This window comes from Apodemus sylvaticus, chromosome 21 (assembly GCF_947179515.1).
Source record: "Apodemus sylvaticus chromosome 21, mApoSyl1.1, whole genome shotgun sequence".
In the NCBI taxonomy this organism is placed as follows: domain Eukaryota; kingdom Metazoa; phylum Chordata; class Mammalia; order Rodentia; family Muridae; genus Apodemus; species Apodemus sylvaticus.
Window position 1 is genome coordinate 24,459,678 of NC_067492.1, and position 14,505 is coordinate 24,474,182.

Genomic DNA, 14,505 nt, shown 5'->3' on the forward strand with positions numbered 1-14,505 from the left:
TCTAATGGCTGAATAGTACACACACACACACACACACACACACACACACACATATATATATATAACTAATTTCTTTATATTAACTAAACAGTCTAGTCCTTCCTAATCCAAAGATACCATGTGCCCAAAGCTGTGGGAAGATCGCTATATCCTGCCACATACTGTGCTATCCTTCAGAGGCCCTGTGTCACCAAGGGCCAAGACCAGAGTAAACATGTGGAATAAAGCAGACTCTCAGGGCATTTCTATGGTGTAGATGGTGTGCATGTGTATCTGTGTTTGTAGTATGTGGTGTGCATGTGTGTTTGTAGTATGTGGTGTGTTTGTAGTATGTGGCGTGTGTGTGTGTGTGTGTGTGTGTGTGTATGTGTGTGTCTGCAGAAGTGTGGTATGGTAACACCACATGGCCACCCATCATAATCAGATCTAAAACCATAAGATCATGAGGCATGGCGGTACACACTTGTAATCTTAGCACTAGGGAGGCTGAGACAGGACATGGAGCAGTTGGCAGGGGATGGAGAGAGTCATCTTGGAAGGCAGTTGGGCAGGTTTTTTTTTTTTTTTAAGTTGGATAACGATACACATGCTTGTTATATAACCCAGCAGGTCTACTCTCAGTTCACCTCAAAGAAATGGGACCAGCACACTTTGCCTACACAAAGTCATTAATAATCCCTGCCCCCCTTCACTCAGATGTGTGTCAGTTGGTGAGAGGAGACCACAGGTGTGGTGTGAACACACATGGAAGCAAGGAGCAAGCTACTCCTTAAACCTCAAAAGCATCAGGTGAAGACAGAGCCAGTCTCAAATGATTCTTTTTGAATTCTGCCAGACAAGACTAACATCATTGGAAAACAGTGAGGAGGCTGCCAGGGAGCAGAGTCCAGGGAAATAATTGGCAAAAGTCTCAGAGTCTGTATGCTGAGGGACAGAAGAGAACATAGAGGCAAAGTGAGCACGGACGTTATTCTTACACAATGAGAAGAAATACAAGACAAGGTTAGTGAGTGGCACTTACCTCATCTCTCTGGGGAGAGGAAGAAGTTTAAGGGTAAGCGAGAATAAAATCACTCAAGAGAATGGTAGTGGAGAGTAGGGGATGCTAAGGGTCTGGAGGCTGTAGGAACTATGAAAGGCAGAACGCCATCTTTCTGCTCCCTGAGGTTCCCATGGAGCCACGGCTACAACTTTGCTCCTGGATTCTAACCATGCAATTCTGTCTCCAAGATAACTTCCTTGTCAATGTGCAGTGATCACGCAAGTGTGGCACTTATGTTTTCTACAGATCAAGAGGGGCACGAGCAGTGTCCAAGCATTTGGACACTTCAGGCTGACCCTGCTTACATTCAGGTTTACATCCCTAACCAACACAGGCCACTAGAATTGTGTTATAGGGGTTCACCGAGATGAAGACCATAAAGTGCCTCACATCAGGGACCCAAGAAAGATTTTGGTAGGACACCATAGATCTCACTTGGGACCCACAGCTCTGAGCTTTGCCCCAGACATCAGGATTCCATTCCAGATGTACTCATGCTGAAGACGTGCTACTGGGGAGTGCTGGGACCCAACAATGAAGTCCCCATCATCTGCTGGAACTGGGCTTGGATGATCTGTGGTCTTCAGTATCCCCATGTTCTCCAGAATTAATAGGCTACCAAATTCAAGAGACAACAGCTAACCTAGTGGGATCAAAGAGAGGCTGGTTAGACAGGGTGGGAAAGCCTTGGGGTAGGGCCTAGGATGGGAAAAGATAAGGGGGAAAAAAGGCCAAGTTTATGGGGTGACCTCACATACAGAAAGAAGCATTGTTCAGTCCATGTTTATGGAGTTGTGTTGGTAGGACATCTGGTGGTGATTTCTTTATTATTTATTGTCCCTAGGATCCTCAGCATCCTTTCTGATATGTTCTATAGAATAGCCCTCAGGGTCTCTTTCTCTCTTTACTTCTGGCTGTGGGTGGTGCCCATGTTATAGGTGGCAAGGAAAGAGTTTCAATTGGGGGGTAGTGAGTGAACCTGGGCTCCCAAAGCCTCACCATCCTATCAGGGCTTCCAAGACACCAGAGGTAGAGATAGACCTCATTTTTTGGACTTATTTTATTTTTAATCATGTGTGTGTGTGTGTGTGTGTGTGCATGGTTTGGCCCCCATAAACTCATGTTTTCGAGTGATTGGTTCACAGGGAATGACACTACTAGGAGGTGTGGCCTTGTAGAGTAGGTGTGGCTTTGTTGGAGGTGGGATTTGAGATCTCCTAGGCTTAAGCTTGGCCTAGTGTAGACTTCCAGTCTCCTCCTGGCTGTCTTCCTATCTGGATGTAGAACTCTCAGCTCCTCCAGCACCATGGAGGTGCCTGCATGATGCCATGCTTCCTGCCGTGATGATAATGGACTGAACCTCTGAAATGGTAAGCCAGCCCCAATTAAATGTTCACCTTTATAAGAGTTGCTTTGGCCATGGTGTCTCTTCACAGCAATACAACACTAACTAAGACATATGTGTTTGTGTTTGTCTATGGGTGTGTATGTTTAGGCTAGCATAGGTGCCCTTCAGGGGTGTTGATAATGGACTGAACCTCTGAAATGGTAAGCCAGCCCCAATTAAATGTTCACCTTTATAAGAGTTGCTTTGGTCATGGTATCTCTTCACAGCAATAAAACCTTAACTAAGACACATGTGTTTGAAAAAAAAAAAGACACATGTGTTTGTGTTTGTCTATGGGTGTGTATGTTTAGGCTAGCACAGGTGCCCTTCAGGGTTGTTGGATCCTCTCAGAGTTGGAACCACAAACAGTTGTGAGCTGCCTGATGCGAGTGCTGAGAACTGACTTCCAGAAAAGTGGTATACTCTCTTCACTGCATAGCCATCTCTCTTGCCTCTAGACCTCACTGTGAACACCAATGATGATAGTGACTGACACGAAACACAGGAGAGGATGCCAGCTTTTGTGAGTGTCTGGGAGAGAAGACTTTATCTACAATACCAGCTATGATCTTAAAGGCCTGGGACACGCAAGATCAAACATCAATGACACGTCCAGGAACATCTTTGATATCCTCTGGATGCCTTACACGCATTCCTGGCTCATCCTTAGATTCCACACTGAATGGTCCCATGTCTGGCCACACATGCCCAGAACATCACTTTACATCCAATACCACCAGATTGAGGAACTGGGCTGAGGAGGAGGTATTCGTGCCTGAGAAGTTGAAGGCCACGTGGGCCTTCTGATCCAATATGCGATTGCCATTCCCCTTCCACACCCATGACCACGGGGCCTGACTTTGTTGATGACTAGTCTTTTCTCTTTCGCCCTGACCTACAAGTGATTTACCAGTGCCTTTGAATCTGTCTGCTCACATGCAGACAACTTGGCTACTATCTGTAAAGAAACTAGACAGGGACTGGCTCATTTTTCTAGGCAGGGAGATGAGTGGTTTGCCAATACCTCAGCTGAGATCAGGTGCTCTCTCTCAAATCTTATGATTGGTGTGTATGGAATTGTTTCCACTCCCCTAAGGCGGATACAGGAACCATCCCAATTATTCACACAGTTCTGAACACATGGGGATGCCTTGGGGACAACCTTGCTGGTTAGAAAAAACATTCAGATTTTGTGAGAAGGAGGCATACACCATGACCCTTGGGTGATTTCCAGAGTACAGTTTTCAGAGTACCTTGTTATCTCCATAAAAATGGACTGAGAGCCAGAGGCTCTGAGGACATGAGCTAAGACAGGAATTGGTGATTGAAGTCACTAAAAAATCTCAGAGGAACTGGAGACCAGAATGGGCATCAGAGCCACCCTACTCTCCATGATGGCACCTGGGTATTTGGTGACTTTGAATCTCAATGTTGGGAGGCTCCTGATTCAGTCTTTTAAGTGTGAGTTATTCTAGAACATTCCTGAGACATACTGTCTGACTTCTGAGAGTTCAGGGCTCTGAGTCCCCATGAGCTAGCTCTCTATCCTTGGTAAGAAAGCCTTATTTTACCTGATAGTGAGAATCATCTCATGAAGGTCTACACTACAGCAAGGCATGCTAATGTCTTTTCTTATCTTTCTGCAGGAAAAGTGTCTTCCCATTTCCACAGCTGACCATGCTCTACACTCATAGGCGATCTGGAGCATGGTAAGTGGGTAGATGCTGAGATACAGGCAACCTTCAGACATGGAGATGAAAGGTAGGGCCTGGTTCAACAGGGTCACATCCAGTCCATTCATTCTATCAGCATCTGAAGACACTTGGTGGCAATGGTAGTTATTTCAGGGACTGTGAACTAGACCTAGATCCATATTTACACTTAGCCATTCTGAGACCTCATATGCCCTGATGCTCTGCTTACAAATATGATTTTTTTTTCTAAAGTTCTTTCTCACAAAGGTCAAGTCTACAGGGAAGGAGACCAGGCTTCCAGGCAGGCCTCAAGGTTGTTAGGAGCTTTTGAACCCACTCTTCCCATAGCTTGGAAATTGAGAACTATTTGTGGAAACTACTGGTCACATGTGTATGTATACCCATTTGGGTCTGTAATGCAGTTGATGAGAAGACAATTGTTTCCAATAGAATTCCAAATGAACTCTCTTCATTTTGTGTCCAGATTCTCAGAGACAATCTTTTCTTCAACAGAGTCTCCAGCTGGAAGCAGATCACTTGATCCTAAGCAATAACACCTGGTATCTTTGGTTGTGACAGTGACTTTGGTACCCACTGGGGATACTACCAGGCTCTTACAGGTTCACAGAAACAACCAGAACCTTGCCTACACACCACTGCCCTGGTGGCAGAAAACTCTTAAGCATAGCCTGAATTAAGGTACAAATGTATCTTGGCTCCTCTCTCGAGCATCTGGAATGGGGACTCTGCATTTCTCAAGCTTTGAGTCAGGAGTTGGCCAAAGTTATTCTAGCCTGGGCAGCTCAGAGAACACTCTACGAAATGTACATGAAATTCTCACTTCCTCTTCAGAGAGGAGACTGGCTGTGGGACTGAGATGGAGGGATCACTGCAGCCCGGCTTGGAGCTCAAAGCACCTACCCTATCTAGGATCCAAAGCCTCCTGGAAATAGGAGAGCTTACAAGGCTGGGTGAGGAGGCCCATCCCCCACACCACTCCATCATGCAGCGGTTTCAGGAGGTGCACAGCACAGCGGTCCTGCAGATGGCCTGGCAAAGGGATTTCCCAGGAAGGTGTAGAAGCCTGTGCCCTCCATATGGACAAGGCATCCTCTCACCTGGCCCACGTGTGTTCCTGATGGGGTTGGCTGGGTCCTGGTCTGTAGGTGGAGAGATGATGTCAGGGCTGGTTCTGTAAGCTATGTCCTTGTCACCCACAGCTCAGCCTTTCAGGGGATCCTGTTCAGTGGCTTCACATATTCCCCTGACACCCTTCACATGTGTACCATCTCCATGGGATTTTTAACAATCCTAATTCTATGATAAATTAAAAATTCCTATGTGCATTAAAACAAGAGCACAGTGGTGTGTGTGAATGGCTGATGTTAGGGGTTGTGCTTCAGCGGAAAGGGAATTGAGGTGGTGAATTTTATGATTATACTAAAAATCATGGAGTATACACTGGTTGCTGTACATGGCTCAAGGGACTTCAGGAAACCTTTTGAAGCAGCCATCTATGGGTGGTATAGAAGAAGGCATGCCCTATTACTTGTATTATTAATGATCAGTCAATTATAGTTTATGTTTTACATTACTGGGTTCAGTGTTCCTGCCCTGTGTCTATTCTAACCATGTAGACTTTTTCTTGCTGCTATTCGCTAAACAATATAGCCTGACATCTATTTAAACAAAATTAACATCACACTAGGTATAACTATTTCTTGGCTACTTTATTGGGTTCTTTTACCTACCACTCTTCTATACCCCCATCCCTTCCAACCCTCTTAACACCATGTAGTCAATAAAGAAGAACAGAAGGAAAAGGGGAATTGACCTTAGACTACTTCCCACTGATTAGGGGAGTTCCTTGGGGCAAGTTCAGTCTTTGTTAGTAGGATATGTCCAATCAGCAACCCAGTAACCCAGCAACTCAGCAACCCAGCAGCCCAGCAATCCAGCAACCCAGCAATCCAGCAATCCAGCAATCCAGCAACCCAGCAACTCAGCAGCCCAGCAACCCAGCAGCCCAGCAACCCAGCAATCTAGCAACCCAGCAATCCTGCAACCCATCACCCCAGCAACCCAGTAACCCAGCAACCCAGTAACCCAGCAGCCCAGCAATCCAGCAACCCAGCAACAGCAGCAGGGGAGCAGCAGCTGCCACCACCTCTCTTGGAGCTCTGGCATTTTTATACTCTCTGAAGAGTTCCCGGAATTCCAAACCTAAACTACCTTCAGTTGGCAAAGTCACACCCCGTCAGAGCACGAGACAAATCTACACCGTGTTAGCCTTAGGCGAGTTGTGGACATCACTATAAGGGGTCCTGATGTGGGACCCAGTGGGAAAACCTGGTGGGAAAGCCTTTCATTGCATCAGGTGAAGAGACTTGACGTCCCAGGGTAACACACAAGTGTTCCTTTTGCAGTGGGTCCCAAAGCAAGTTTGCCAAGGGGCGCACTCATTTTCACTTGCCTAAAGGCTTCTCTTTTTTCCATTTTCCTAGTTCTTGCTATAGATAGAAGTAACTCTATAACATAACAGATATTTCCCCATATTATCTGCTAATAATATAGGATAAGAACTTTTACACAGCATTCATATGTATTTGGCATTATAGGACTCCTAATTATACCTATAGATCAATTCACGGGTCTCATCAGAGTAGTTTCTGGATATCAGTTTGATGGTTCCCCAGAGAACTGGACATTGTACTACCTGAAGACCCAGCTATACCACTCCTGGGCATATACCCAGAAGATTCTCCTACATGTAATAAGGACACATGCTCCATTATGTTCATAGCTGTCTTATTTATAATAGCCAGAAGCTGGAAACAACCCAGATATCCTTCAACAGAGGAATGGATACAGAAAATGTGGTACATTTACACAATGGAGTACTACTCAGCTATGAAAAACAATGATTTCATGAAATTTGTAGGCAAATGGATGGAACTAGAAAATATCACCCTGAGTGAGGTAACTCAGTCACAAAAGATCACACATGGTATGCACTCACTGATAAGTGAATATTAGCCCAAAAGCTTGGAATACCTAAGATACAATTCACAGACCACATGAAGCTCAAGAAGAAGGAAGTCCAACGTGTGGATGCCTCAGTGCTTCTTAGAAGGGGGAACAAAATACTCACAGGAGCAAATATGGAGGCAAAGTGTGGAGCAGAGACTGAATGAAAGGCCATTCAGAGACTGCCCCACCTGGGGATCCATCCCATATACAGTCACCAAACACAGATACTATTGCGAATGCCAAGAAGTGCATTCTGACAGGAGCCTGATAGAGTTGTCTCCTGAGATGCCCTGCCAGAGCCTGACAAATACAAAAGCGGATGCTCACAGCCAACCATTGGATTGAGCACAGGGTCCCCAAAGGCGGAGTTAGAGAAGGGACTGAAGAAGCTGAAGGAGTTTAGGATGAACAACAATATCAACCAGCCAGAGTCCCCAGAGCTCTCAGGGACTAAACCACCAACCAAAGACCCATGGAGCGACCCATGGTTGCAGCCACATATGTAGCAGAGGATGGCCTAGTCAGGCATCAATGAGGAGAGTCCTGTAAAGGCTCGATACCTCAGTGTAGGGGAATGCCAGGTCCAGGAGGTGGGAGTGGGTGGGTGAACACCCTCATAGAAGCAGGGGGAGGGGGATGGAATAGGGGTTTTCCGGAGGGGAGACTAGAAAAAGGGATAACATTTGAAATGTAAATAAAGAAAATATCCAACAAAAGAAAAGAAAAAAAAAAGATTAAAGGTGTGTGCCATGCTGCCTGCTCCTAGATTTAAAAAGATTTAAACATTAATTTTAAATTTAAATTTATGTGGATAGGTGTTTTGCCTGCATGTATGTCTGTGTAGTACTCTCATGCCTGGTGCCTACAGAGGCTAGGTAGGTGAGGGTATTGGATCTCCTAGAAATGGAGTTACCATGTGGGTGCTGGGAGAAAAGCCAGAACTCTTCTTTTTTCGATTGAATATTTTCTTTATTTACATTTCAAATATTTCCCCTTTTCCAGGTTGCCCCTTAGGAAACCCCCCTATTCCATCCCCCTCTCCCTGCCACTACTCCCCCTGTCCCCCCCAACTCCAGTCCTTCCACACTGGCATTCCCCTACACTGGGGTATCAAGTCTTTATAGGACTCTCCTCACTGACGTCTGACAAGGCCACCCTCTGCTACATATGTGGCTGGAACCATGGGTCGCTCCATGGGTCGCTCCACGGTCTTTGGTTGGTGGTTTAGTCCCTGGGAGCTCTGGGGGCTCTGGTTGGTTGATATTGTTTTTCATCCTAAACCCCTTCAGCTCCTTCAGTCCCTTCTCTAACTACTCCTTTGGGAACCCTGTGCTCGATTTAATGGTTGGCTGCGAGCTTCTGCCTCTGTCTTTGTCAGGCTCTGGCAGAGCCTTTCAGTAGACATCCGTATTAGGCTTCCATTAGCAAGCACTTCCTGGCATCCACAATAATGTCCCGGTTTGGTGGCTGTTTATGGAAGTCAGAGCTCTTAATGCATGAACTATCTTTATTTTCCTTATTTCTAGCTTTTCATAATGAATGAATTAATTAAAACTGTATTATTGTGTGTGTGTTTTCTACCTTTGTCTGTGTACTACATGCATGCAGTACCCCTGGACGCCTGACGAGGGCACTGTATCCATTGGGACTGGAACCGCAGACAGCAGTGCTGCCAAGTGGGACTGGGAGCGGTCAGTGCTTTTAACTGCTGAGTCATCTCTCTAGTCTCCATTTTTTAACTTTCTGAGCACTTTCTACACTGGTTTTCAGAGTGGGTGAAAACACTGTGCTTGTGCTCCCATTCGTACTGTATTTATTCTCTCCTCTCTCTCTCTCTCTCTCTCTCTCTCTCTCTCAAATTGATCTTATTTCTGACCTGGATAAGATGAAATCTTAAGGTTCTTTTAATTTGCATTTCCCTGATGGCTAAAGATTTTGAACAATTTATATATATATTTCTTGGCTACTTGTATTTCTTTTGTTTTTCTCTGTTTAATTCCATGCTGTGTTTTTTTTTCAATTAAGTTGTTTGTTTTCTTGGTGTTTAGTTGTTTTTGAGTTCTATGTTCTGTTCTAGATACCAGCTCTCTGTCAGATGTATAGATCACTCCTCACTCAAAGGATGGCGCCTTTTGCTATACAGAAGGCTTAATTTCATGTTTTTTGTTTTTGTTTTTGTTTTTGTGTTTTTTTTTTTGCAAATGCTAGTGTTAAGCCTGCACTAGCAGGGTCCTGTTCAGAAAATTCTTTCCTGTGTCTATAAGTTCAAGTGTGTTCCTCTATCGGATTCAGGGTTTCAGGTCTCATGTTGAGGTCCACCAGCATTTATTGAAGATACTGTCTTTTCTCCAATGTGTATTTTGTTCTCTTTGTCAAAATTCAGGGGGCTGCATGAGCACGGGCTTATATGTGGGTTCTCAATCCTACTCTATTAATCAATGTGTCTATTTGAATGCCAGTACCATGCTGTTTTTTTTAAATATTTATTTATTTATTTATTATATGTAAGTACACTGTAGGTGTCAGATCTCTTTATGGATGGTTGTGAGCCACCATGTGGATGCTGGGATTCGAACTCATGACCTTTGGAAGAGCAGTCAGTGCTCTTACCTGCTGAGCCATCTCTCCAGCCCCCCATGCTGTTTTTATTACTATAGCTCTGTAGCACAATTTGGAATCAGGGATTATGATACCCAGCAGTGTTTTTATTTTTTAATATTGTCTTGGCTATCCTGGATCTTTTCATGTTTCCATATAAATTTTGAGATTTTTTTTGGTAGGTCTTATGTATCTATAAGTTCATCTATAAGTTAGCTTAGTGGAGTTTTGAATTTGAAAATGCAGAAAGGAGTCACAGGAATAGACATGTACGCATGTAGGTATGTCTAGATGTGGGTGTTGAGGTCAATTATTTTGACCTTATCTCTTCCACTGTAGGTTCCAGGGGTTGAACTCAGACCATCAGGCTTGTGCAAGTGCCTTTGCCTGCTGAGCCTTCTCACCAGCCTTTCCAAGAGCATTTCTCTGTGTATACTTACATTCTTACCTATATGTTTACACACATATCCATATAGTATATGTACACATACATGTGTGTTTGTGTGCTATACATTCTTTTGGTTTGATTTTGAATGTCCCCGTAAAGTTTTGGAAATACGTTTTGAACGCTTGGCCTCCAGCTTGGGACCCTACTTTGAAGACCGTGGACCCCTTAGAAGGTAGAGTGTGGCTGCTGCAAGTCATTCTTTAGGACCTAGCTGTGCTGGATGTTTTTATGTCAACTTGACATGAGCTAAGGTCATCTGGCATGGAGGAAATCTCAATTGAGAAAGTATTTCCATAAGATCCAGTTGTAGGGCATTTTTTTAAATTAGTGATTGAAGAGGGGAGGGCCTGGCCTGTGGCAATTGGTTCTGGTTGTTTTTTTTTTTTTTTTTTTTTTTTTTTTTTTTTGTGTGTGTGTGTGTGTGTGTGTGTTTCTTTATTTTCTTGAGACAGGGTTTCTCTGTATAGTCCTGGCTGTCCTGGAACTCACTCTGTAGACCAGGCTGGCCTTGAACTCAGAAATCTGCCTGCTTCTGCCTCCCAGAGTGCTGGGATTACAGGCGTGTGCCACCATCGCCTGGCTGGTCCTGGTTTTATGAGAGAACAGGCTAAGCGAGTCAGTCAACAGCACCCCTCCATGGCCTCTGCAGCAGCCCTTTTAGGTTCCTCCTGGTTCCTGCCCTTTTAGAGTTTCTGCCGTGACTTCCTTCAGGCATGAACTATGATGTGGAAGTGTAAGCAGAATAAACCCTTTCTCCTTAAGTTGCTTTGGTCATGTTTTTTCATCGTAGCAACGGAAACCCTAACTAAGACACTGGTCTTTGAAAGTTGTACCCGCCCCTGGTTCTGCTCTGGCTCTCTCTGCTTTCTGCTCTGCTGTGGCCAAGTGAGGGCTTGTCATCACATGCGCCTGCTGTCATGCACCGGAGCTCCTTGTCTTTCATGCCAGAGTGGACTGAAAGGCTTCTAAAGCATGACAAAAATAAAAATCACTTTTCTCAAAGTAAAGCGAATACCACGGTAACATATCTCATTACGTCTACCCCTGTATCTGTCTCGGCTTCTGTCTCTCTTTCCAGAAGCAGACACTAAAGAATCTAGGGAAACATCTACAACCAGCAGCCCATACCCATCCAATGCATTAATATTTCAGGCTCAATACTTTAAGTATTGGTGAGGACACAAGCAACTGGCATCTTCAACGCACAGTTGGTGTGAGATGGTCATTTGGAGGTGATTCAACATTTTCTTCTCTTTCCTTATTTGCTACTCCATCTTTATATGTTTCTGATTCTGGGGACTGAACCTAACGTCTTCCACATGCTAGCCAAGTGCTCCACCACGAGCTCTAATTTCAACACCTTTCTTTTGTCTGTTTTTATTTTGACACAGGTTCTCATTACGGCTATCACATGATTTGTGGTTTGCTCTGCAGCGTAGGCAGGTTTTAACTTGCAAACTTTTTGCCCCAGACCTCTGAATAGTAAGGATTACAGAGGTCACCTATGTCACCTAACTTGGCTTTATATTTCTTTTGGTGGTGCTGGGATTATTGAATCCAGGGTTTTATACATACTAGACAAGCTCTCTGTCATCAAGCCCACCTCTAGCTTTGCAATTTCTCTAAAGGTTCAACAAGTTTTCCACGTGACTCAGTGCTTTGGCCCTAGGTCTGAACTCTAAGATTGAAAGCATGAGATTATGTTAAGTGTTGTGTGTAAATATCCATAAAACTTTATTAAAAATTGCCAAACATATGCAGGCAAGATATTCATATACATAAAGTAATTAAGTCTTAAAAAGTAGCCAAATCTGAGGGAGCAGGTCTAGAGCAGAGTTTTCTGAACAAGCATGGATATCTGGGTTCAGATACATTGCACCCATATGAAAGCCAGGCATAATCCAGGCATGGTGGAGGGAACATGTAAGCTCAGTGGGGAGAAGTGGAGACAGGCAGAGCCTGGTGCTGATGTGATGGTCAGATTAGGTACATCTGTGAGACCAAGGTTCAGTCTGAGATCCTGTCTGAAAAAGTAAGTGGAGAAATACTTGAGAAAGACACCCTAACATCAACCTTTGGTCTTAATTCATGCCTGCAAGAGCTAGTTCAGATGCTCACACATGCACAGGGGTGGGGTGGTAGAGGTGGTGGGATGAGGTGGGGGTTAGTCACACAAGAGAGGGATGGGGTGTGGGTGGGGAAGGAATATTTAGGGACAACAATGTGTTACTCACATGGATGTGCTCCCAAGTGGGAGATGGTCAAATGGTCCAGAGGTTGCAGGGGGACTGTGAAGGGCAGGAAGGTACCTCTCTATGACTAGGCCCCTATGGAGTTAGGGGTGGGACCCTCTGCTCCTTGATGTGTCTGGATCTCCCATTTCTCACCACAACCCCACATCCAAGGAGGGTCTCAAAGACTGTCCTTTTTGTAGATGCGCAAAGGTCAAGTGTCTGCACAGTGTCTTATGGTGTCTGCAGACCAAACCACACTGGTGTAACGGCAAAAGACAGGACACAAGGAACCACACTCACCTGCAGCGTGGTTCAGGAGTCAGCATCCTGTGTGCATACCTAATGCCGTGTCTCACAAAGATGTATCTAAGCACTGCTTTGGATAGAAATAGAAGGGGGTTGATTTCCACATGTATTTATTTGGAGTCAGCATTTGATATGACACCGGACTGACCTGGGATGGTGGTTTTCCTGTTTTGCTTCCTTAGTGCAAGGGTGACAGCTACAGCGGCGTGCCACACTGAACATGGAGGGTATATTGCTTTAAGTGCCAATGACAGATGACATTCAACCTTCAGGGACAACAGATAAGGCCTGGAGTCTTTACGTTTCTCATAATTAGTGACCACAGTGCCTGTGGTCTCTGCTACCATTACTATGTGCAAACCCAATCTCCATTATTTTGGTGTTAAGAGGGGTGTCTTAGTTAGGGTTACCATTGGTGTGACAAAACACCACGACCAAAGCATCTTAGGGGAGGAAAGGGTTTATTTGGCTTACACTTCCATATCACCATTCATCATTGAAGGAAGTCAGGGCGGGGACTCAAACAGGACAGGAATTTGGAGGCCTCTGGAGCTGATGCAGAGGCCATGGAGGGATGCTGCTGGCTTGTTTGCTCTTCATGGCTTGCTCAACTTGCTTCCTTATACAATCCAGGACCATCAGCCCAAAGACGGCACCACCCGCCATGGGCTGGGCCCTCTCCCATCAATCACCAATTCAGAAAACACCCTGCACAGAATCTTCTGGAGGCATTTTCACAAGAGAGATTCCCTCCTTTTAGGTAACACCTAGCTTGTGTCAAGTTGACATTAAACCAGCACAGAGGAGTCTGTGTGAGGTGAGCCCCACCACAAGGGAAGGGCATGTTCTGAGAAGGCTCATGTGCTAGAAAGGCTTTATCCCATCGTGGAAACAATAAGTGATGGACTCTTTACGTGGTGGGGCCTGTGGCACGTCATGAGTCCTGGAGTCACTGGGATTAGTGCAGTTCCAATAAGCCCCTGGGGTCAGGCTGTTGGACAGTAGGGGTGGCCTATGGACATCAGGGATGTCCTATGGGCAGCAGGGATGGCCCCTGGGCAGCAGGGATGGCCCCTGGGCAGCAGGGATGGCCCGCGGGCAGCAGGGATGGCCCGCGAGCAGCAGGGGTGGCCCGCGGGCAGCAGGGATGGCCCGCGGGCTTCTCCCTCACTGGGCCACCTCCCTTTCTGCTCTCTGCTATGCTGTTTTCATCAGTGTCTCAGGAAGTGAAGTTATCCAATCTTAGAGTTTTCTATTGTTTGTTTTTTAAACATCTACGTGTGTGTGTGTGTGTGTGTGTGTGCGTGCGCGCGCGCGCCACAGAACCATAAAGCATATGTGGAGGTCAAAGGGCAACCTGGGAAGTCAGTTCTCTCCTTCTACCATGTAGGTCCTGGGGATCAGATTCGTGTTCTGAGGCTCGGTGGCAGGCATCCTTAACTGCTGAGCTGTTTTGCTAGCTCAGAAACTCTTTTTCCCCCTACATATCTGGTTCAGATCTTTTGTTTTAACAATAGAAGATGGGCTCATATGAATTGTGCTTGTGGGAGCTTTGTGGTGGGAAGGAAAGCCTGCTATTCTTGAGTCAGAGAGCAGTTCCTTGTTAGATATCATCACCATCACCAGAACTTGCAACTTTCAGAATAGATAGCAAAAAAATGGACAGGGGGAGAGAAGGGGGCTTGCGGGACTTTCGGGGAGTGGGGGGCTAGAAAAGGGGAAATCATTTGAAATGTAAATAAAAAATATATCGAATAAAAAAATTG